The 7,824-nt window shown below is 44.4% G+C and overlaps 2 non-coding genes across 2 annotated transcripts; one reads left to right on the top strand and one right to left on the bottom strand.

Moving 5' to 3' along the window:
- Window positions 1–6,705: 6,705 nt before the first annotated feature.
- Window positions 6,706–6,780, bottom strand: Trnat-ugu (transfer RNA threonine (anticodon UGU)). The gene has a single exon. It is a non-coding gene; the product is annotated as a tRNA-Thr (tRNA).
- Window positions 6,781–6,917: 137 nt separating this feature from the next.
- On the top strand, window positions 6,918–6,992 carry Trnat-ugu (transfer RNA threonine (anticodon UGU)). The gene has a single exon. It is a non-coding gene; the product is annotated as a tRNA-Thr (tRNA).
- The last annotated feature ends 832 nt before the right edge of the window (window positions 6,993–7,824 follow it).

Raw genomic sequence — 7,824 nt, 5'->3', positions numbered from 1 at the left:
TTGTGTGTGGCATGAAAGTACAATTCCTAGGGTAACCTATTCCCGATTTTAATCAGATTAATAGTATAAAGTTTTCTAGTAAACATTATAGTGTTGTGTTATTTATTCATGTTTTTCCATATCAGTACAGGACGTGAAACTATCAGTTCAATGGATTTTCTGGTTCTAAAATTCTACTATATTATGCAGTGTTACAACTTGTTGTTTTGCATGAGTATATATCAACTTGAACAGGGAAGAAACTCAGTTAATGCCTAATTAGGCTGGCGACCCTATTATCGTCACATTGGTAGCACCTTCTGGTTTGCGTTTGGTCCATCCTGACGTGTGAGTGTATTTCGACTTAGTTGACGGATCATTGTTATTACAGAGTGGATGGAAGTCTGATTTGCCATCATTCAGGTAAGCGCGGTCGATATCTATACGAAAATCCTTTCTCATAAGGTGAATCCCGTTCACTTACCATAACACAGGCTTTAACGAGTACTGTGTCAGGGATTCCAAGTAGTTTCCCGGTGACAGGACATCCAGTTGTTTTCGGTCACAAATTAACGTGAATACCGAACAGTGGATGTTGAGTGGCACGAATTGCAATAATATTCAGTAAAGTAAATAGCAGTGTACGACAAGTAAGGTAGTGAGGTGTAATTAGCGTTCAGTATAGACAAGAACGTAAACACAGTAGATGCGCCGAGCGTAATGGAAGATGCGGCTGGCAATGACAGGAGTTTTCGCGGCCAGATAACAGATGGCGTTCCCGGTAGACAATTGGCGTACGTACAATACCACGAACATGTTAACGAACAGATTGAAATGTCGATATCGCTTCGAACACAGCATGGAATAAAACAGGAAGTAGAGGATGACTTTGTAGATGATAGTGGGTACGTGAACGAATCCACTGACTTGTTTGATTCACTGCAGATAAAGAAAGAACCGAAAGAAAATTCTGAAGTTAGATCGGAACACACCGATTCCTTAGAACAAGACAGTGTGAAAATTTTAAGCATGAACGACTTATTTGAACGATTAACCAAACAAATTGCAGTACATAGTAATCAGCTCAGAACACATGTCGATGTTCAGCTCAAAACACAGGTTGGTCAGCTTAAAGCACAGGTCAAAGAACAAGGAATTAAAATTAGTAAACAAATCGAACAGGTAGAAAAAAAAGTGGGTAATTTACGTTCTGCAGTAAATACTATAAAATCTGAAATTGACACAATTAATAAAAATATGAATACTATGCAGGGGGAAATTGACGACATTAACAGTAGGTTTGATGTTGAAATTCTCAACATCCAAGAGAAAGTAGAGCCTCTAGTTGAAACAAAAGTAGACGAAAAAGTTTTCGGTCTTAAAACTGAGTCGTAAACGAATGCCAACATGGAATCTCACAGTTAAAAAAGGCAGTTTCAGATACTGAAAGAAATTTAGGCGAAAATGTTACCGGATGTGTACAAAAGTGTGAACAAAATGCATCGAAAATTCAAGGGAAAATTTTCGATCTCGAGAGTAAAATCAAAGATAGGCCTGGCTTTGTCTGTAATGGCACGCCACTTATGAAGCTGTTGGAAGGTGAGGAACGCCTCGATTCCGCCAAGAAACATAACGGATGGCATCCGTTGGACTTCATAAAAAATTGCGAGAGGATGTTTCCTAAACACTTATCTGGTCAGAACAAGATATACGTAGTAATTAGCGCATTAGCAGGTGATGCTAAGCGCTGGGGAATTGACTTGAATACCAAACCAATGACGTTCGAAGAGTTTAAACAAATGTTTACAGAAGAATATTGGTCCGAACAAAAACAGAACCATTTGTGGCGTGAGTTTATTATGGCCAAACTTCAAGATAACAGGGGCAGGAATTCTTTGAAAGATTGCTGCGAATATTGGTACCGAAAGTTGACATACTTAAGAGGGAGAAGATCCTATTCTGAAATCGTATGGGAGCTATATGAAAAGCTTCCAGAAGATTCAAAGAGGTATGTGGGAAGCAATCATCGCAGCTTCCAAGCGTTTCTCGAAAGGGTCGAAGACGAAGACCACTGGCGCGAAAGTCGTGTCAATTAGCAGAATTTTAGTAACAGGAATAACAGCAATAACGACGTGAGGAATGACGGCGATGGTTTTCGCGTCAACCTGATACAGAGAGGCAGTGGCAGAGGAAGAGGAAGAGGGAGTTATCCAGGTCGCGGTAGAGGGTACACCACTCAAAATAATAACGACGCGGGAAACTAATTTCCGCGAACGTTGGGGGCCAAACGGAAGCGGACAGAACATACCAGCCCCGATTTAAGAAACAATACCTGACTGACAGTAAAGTTATGAGACAGGTTAGGGACAGGCGTGGCACGACGCAGTGTGTTGTTGAGAAAGAAGCGTCAGGTGCGTGCAGAGACGATTCATCTTCGCCGCGCAGTGCGCTACATGTTAACAGGCGAGTGGAGCATCAGAGAGCAACGGCCCAGCCTAGCAGATCAGCTGTTCAGAGAGAAGCCGCTAGCAAGGAAGCAGAATTAGGTATGAACATTACCATAAGAGCTGGCGAATACATTACGAGTGGTAATGCCTTGGCGAAGGAAATAGTGGACGGAACAGTGGATACATAGAGAGATGTGGTTAGCAGTGTTAGCAATGAAGTAAATGGCGAGAATGAATTAGCAGAAGTAACTGATTGGCGTTTGCAGATCGACGATCTGTATAAGGGCCTCAAGCAATGTGAGTGGGAGGATTTTAAGAAGGAATACGAGGCAAGGAGGTGAATTAGTGAAAAAAGAAATAGTAGGGACGCCGAAAAGGTGACGTGGCCCGAATTTAAGGAGGACAGAGTAAATAGCGCCGCGCAAAGTACGCGTGCTGCCGATAGGACGATGGTTAATGATACGAAGAAAGTGAAGGATGAAATCCTAAGCATGGACAAGGAAGTAACTTCTGTTAACGATCCGCCAACAGTACAAGCTGTTACCGAAAGGCACCGTGGGGAAGGGGCAAGTAATTACCTACGAGTAACTGAAATCCACGAGGATAACACTAAATATGAAATAACAGTGGATGTGAGTAAAGCTGATAATGAGGTCGTTTTGCCAAAAGAAATTACTGAGCTAAAATCAAAGCCTGGCGAAAGTGGAAGAACTTAGTGCTTGTCTCAGAAAAGCTTTTACGTTAGAACCTGAAAGCGATCCCGAATGGTCGGATTCTGACGATAGTTCAGGTGACGAGTATTTCGGTACTAGTGAAAATAATGGGAATACAGCTAATTACGATATTGTACCTACTAATGACGAAGTTTCAAAACAAAACCCAGATATTGATACTGAACACAGAAAAAAGGAGCCACCGGACGAGTCAGTGTCTATGTTACAAAGAGTTCAAGCCTTTAATGACTTTGAACTCCGGGAACCAAAGAAACCGCCAGATATAGGTTGGTGTTCCCACCGGAAGAAATTTTGTTAGCCAGCAGAAGTAAAAGTTTAATTGAGGTTCGAGTCCTCCCTCGGGCATAGGTGTGTGTGTGTTTGTCCTTAGGATAATTTAGGTTAAGTAGTGTGTAAGCTTAGGGACTGATGACCTTGGCAGTTAAGTCCAATAAGACTTCACACACATTTGAACATTTTTGAACTCAGAATCTTTTACATAAAGAGAAACTGGCCATAAAAAACAAATGGGCACTAACAATTGTTGACAGAAATAGATAGGTTATGTTAAAACATTAACTAAGATTACTGATTGACTGAGTGGCACGGTTAAGAAAGCAAAAATCGTTTCCAGCTTAAACGTTTCCAACTCAACTAGAACATGTGAGTCACCAGGACGAGGTTCTTCCATTCGTGTAAGAAAGCAGCTAAGCGTCTGCCATCTGATGTCTGCATAATGTTGTTGTTGTTGTTGTGCTCTGCAGTTCAAAAAATAGTTTAATGCTGCTCTCCACGCTATTCTATCCTGTGCAAGCCTCTTCACCTCCAACTAACTACTGCGACCTACACCCGTCTAAAGCTGCTTACTGTATTCGTCTCTTGGCCTCCCTCTACGGTTCTTACCCCTCCTCTCTCCGCCCCACCCCTGCTTCCTTCCAGTACTAAGCTACTGATCCCTTGGTACCTCAGAATGTATCCTACCAACGGATTCCTTCTTCTACTCTGGTTGTGCCACAAATTTCTCTTCTCCCCAATTCTATTCAGCACCTCCTCATTAGTTAGTAGATCCACCCATCTAATCTTGAGCATTCTTCTATAGCACCACATTCCAAAAGCTTCTATTCTCCTTTTGTCTAAACTGTTTATCGTCCCTGTGTCACTTCCATACGTGGCTACACTTCATACAAATATTTTCAGAAAGAACTTTATGACACTTAAATCTATGCTCGAATTCAACAAATTTTTCTTCTCCAGAAAAGCTTTTCTTGCAGTTGCCAGTCTAGATTTTACACACATCGTAAACAGTTTTGCATCACCCCCGTTCCCGCAACTCCTGAAGATAGACGTTGACTGTGGACAATGTATTACAGACACAGTCCCTTTGACTGTTCAGATATGTCACTATACCCGCCCAAAGATGTAAACAATCATGCATCAGCAGCACCTTTTAGACGGACGGGGTGCGACAGTCGATCAGTTCCAGTCATTCCACCAGTAAGGAGGTACACGGCTCGTGTTGTCTGTAATTCAACCATGCATAGACGGTTTCCATCGCATCTGCATTGTTACTTTGTGCCAGGAAGGGCTCTCAACAAGGGAAGTGTCCAGGCGTCTGAGAGTGAACGAAAGCGATGTTATTCGGACATGGAGGAAATACAGAGAGGCAGGAACAGTAGATGTCATCCCTCGCTCAGGCCGCCCAAGGGCTACTACTGCAGTGGACGACCGCTACCGCCGGATTATGGCTCGGAGGAACCTTGACAGCAACGCCACCATGTTGAAAAACGCTTTTCATGCACAGAACGTCACGTTACGACTCAAACTGTGCGCAATAGGCGGCAAGATGCGCAGCTTCACTCCCGACGTCCATGGCGAGCTCCATCTTTGCAACTGCGACGCCATGCAGCGCGGAACGGATGGGCCCAACAACATGCCGAAGGGGCCACACAGGATTGGCTTCAAATTCTCTTCGCCGATGAGTGTCACATATACCTTCAACCGACAATCGTCGGAGACGTGTTTGGAGGCAACCCGGTCAGGCTGAACTTCTTAGACACACTCTCTAGCAAGTGCAGCCAGCTGGAAGTTCCCTGCTGTTTTGGGGTGTCATTATCTATGGCCGACGTACATGGAAGGCGCCGTAACAGCTGTACGATACGTGAATGCCATCCTCCGACCGATAGTGCAACCACATCGGCACCATATCGGCGAGCCATTCGTCTTCATGGACGACACCTCGCGCCCACATCGTGAACATCTTGTTAATGGCTTCCTTCAGGATCTAGTCGCTCGACTAGAGTGGCCCGCGTTCTCTCCAGACATGAACCCTATAGCACTTTACTGGGATAGATTGAAAAAGGGCTGTTTATGGACGATGTGACCCACCATCCTCTCTGAGGGATCTACGCCGAATCGCCGTTGAGGTTAGGGACATTCTGGACCAACAGTGCCATGATGAACTTGTGCATAGTATTCCACGCCGAATACAGCCACGCATCAATGCAAGAGGACGTACTACTGTGTATTAGAGGTACCGGTGTGTACAGCAATCTGGACCACCACCTCTAAAGATTTCGTAGTATGGTGGTACAATATGCAATGTGTTGTTTTGAAGAGTAATAAAAAGGAAATATTGTTTATGTTGATCTCTAGTCCAATTTTCTGTACACGTTCCAGAACTCTCGGAACCGAGTTGATGCAAAACTTTTTTTTATGTGGTATATTCTTCCTACTTCGAAAACCATCAGTCATTTTGTTTCCCAAATACAAAAACTCATTTACTACTTTAAGTACCTCGTTTCCTAATCCTATTCTCTCAGCAGCACTTGATTTAATTCGACTACATTCCATTATCCTCTTTTCCCTGTTGTCGAGTTCATCGTATATCCTCCTTTCAAGACACTGTCCATTCCGTTCAACTACTCTTTCAAGTCCTTTACTGTCTCTCAGAGAATTACTTGTCATCAACACACCTCAAAGATTTTATTTGTTCTCTCTGGACCTTAATTCCTACTCACAGTTTTTCTTTTGTTTCCTTTACTGCCTGATCAATATACAGATTGAATAAAATTGGGGATAGGCTACAAACATGTCTCGCTCCCTTCTCAACCACTGTTTCTCATTTGTGAGCCTCAATTCTTATAGCTGCCATCTCGTTTCTGTATAAATTGTAAATAGTATTTCGCCTTGAATAAAAATCTCTCGGTGTACATACCGCATCAATTCAGGATAAAACTCCAAGCTTTCGACCACTACTTCCATGGTCGTCGTCAGGGCTAAAACTGATGTCGTGAACTATTTTTTTTTTCTTTATTGAATTTCAATTCCCCCCGAAGGGGGCGGGCTGGCAGCAGCTTACTACGCCGCTCTTCAGCCTACAGAATTTGTGTTAAAAAGATGAAGATAAGAAAAAATAACAGTTGGCGATAAAATCGGTGACTTAAAGGTAAAATGGCAGAAAATTCTAGAACTTAAAACATAAAACACAGGATGAAATGATAATTAAATAGACACCCTAGCTGCAAGCAGGCGTTGATACACTTCATTGGGGACATGTTGAAAATGTGTGCCCCGACCGGGACTCGAACCCGGGATCTCCTGCTTACATGGCAGACGCTCTATCCATCTGAGCCACCGCGGGCACAGAGGATAGAGCGTCTGCAGGGACTTATCCCTTGCACGCTCCCCGTGAGATCCACATTCCCAACATGTCCACAACATTACATTCGTAGTGCGCCTAATAGAGGGGATAAGTCCCTGCAGACGCTCTATCCTCTGTGCCCGCGGTGGCTCAGATGGATAGAGCGTCTGCCATGTAAGCAGGAGATCCCGGGTTCGAGTCCCGGTCGGGGCACACATTTTCAACATGTCCCCAATGAAGTGTATCAACGCCTGCTTGCAGCTAGGGTGTCTATTTAATTATCATTTCATTTCGAGCAAAGCTGCATGGTCATCGACGGTAACTGTTCTTTCAGGAACAGATACTACCGTCATATATAGATAAAACACAGGGTTGATGATACTAAGAAAATACACAAGAAGCAGAAAAATAACAGACAGACAGTTAAAAAACACGGCGACAGTCTGGTTTCTGTTCGCAAAATATAAAATGCACACCCAGCGACAGCATGATGTCTGTTCGCATCACTGTGGAAAGACGCACAACACTGAACACTCACTTAAACACGGCACTAAAAAGTGGGCACAAACATGACATACCACAGCCGAGAACAGGTGGGGGGGAAACAGGACAGATGACGGAGAAATAAAAAAAGGGGGGGAAGGAGAGGAAAAGGGAAGGGTGGGAGGGAGGAAAGAAGCCAGTGGAGAATGAGGACCCATAAGAGGGGTGGGGGGTGCTGAGCAGACGGGCCAGAGAGTGGGGAAGGCAGAGGAGGGGAATGCAAAAGGACTCGGGGGGGGGGGAGAAGGGACCTAGGGGGAGGATGGGCGGGGAGAAAACACAGGAGGGAAGGGGGGGAGGAAGAGGGAGCCCAGGGAAAGGACGGAGGAAAGGAGGGGGAGTGAGGATCAGAGTTGATAGGAAGGATAAATGGAGGGAGAGAGGGCATCATCCGGGAGGGGGAGTTGACGGAAGCCACCTTGGGAAAGGAAATGGAGGGTGTAGAGATGGAGGGTAGGGGGGACACAACGGTGAAGACGTGGCAGGGGGCGGGGATGGGAGA

Source organism: Schistocerca nitens, chromosome 6 (genome assembly GCF_023898315.1).
Source record: "Schistocerca nitens isolate TAMUIC-IGC-003100 chromosome 6, iqSchNite1.1, whole genome shotgun sequence".
Lineage (NCBI taxonomy): Eukaryota > Metazoa > Arthropoda > Insecta > Orthoptera > Acrididae > Schistocerca > Schistocerca nitens.
Note: the sequence above shows the minus strand (reverse complement) of the source record. Positions and strands in the feature narration are given on the sequence as shown.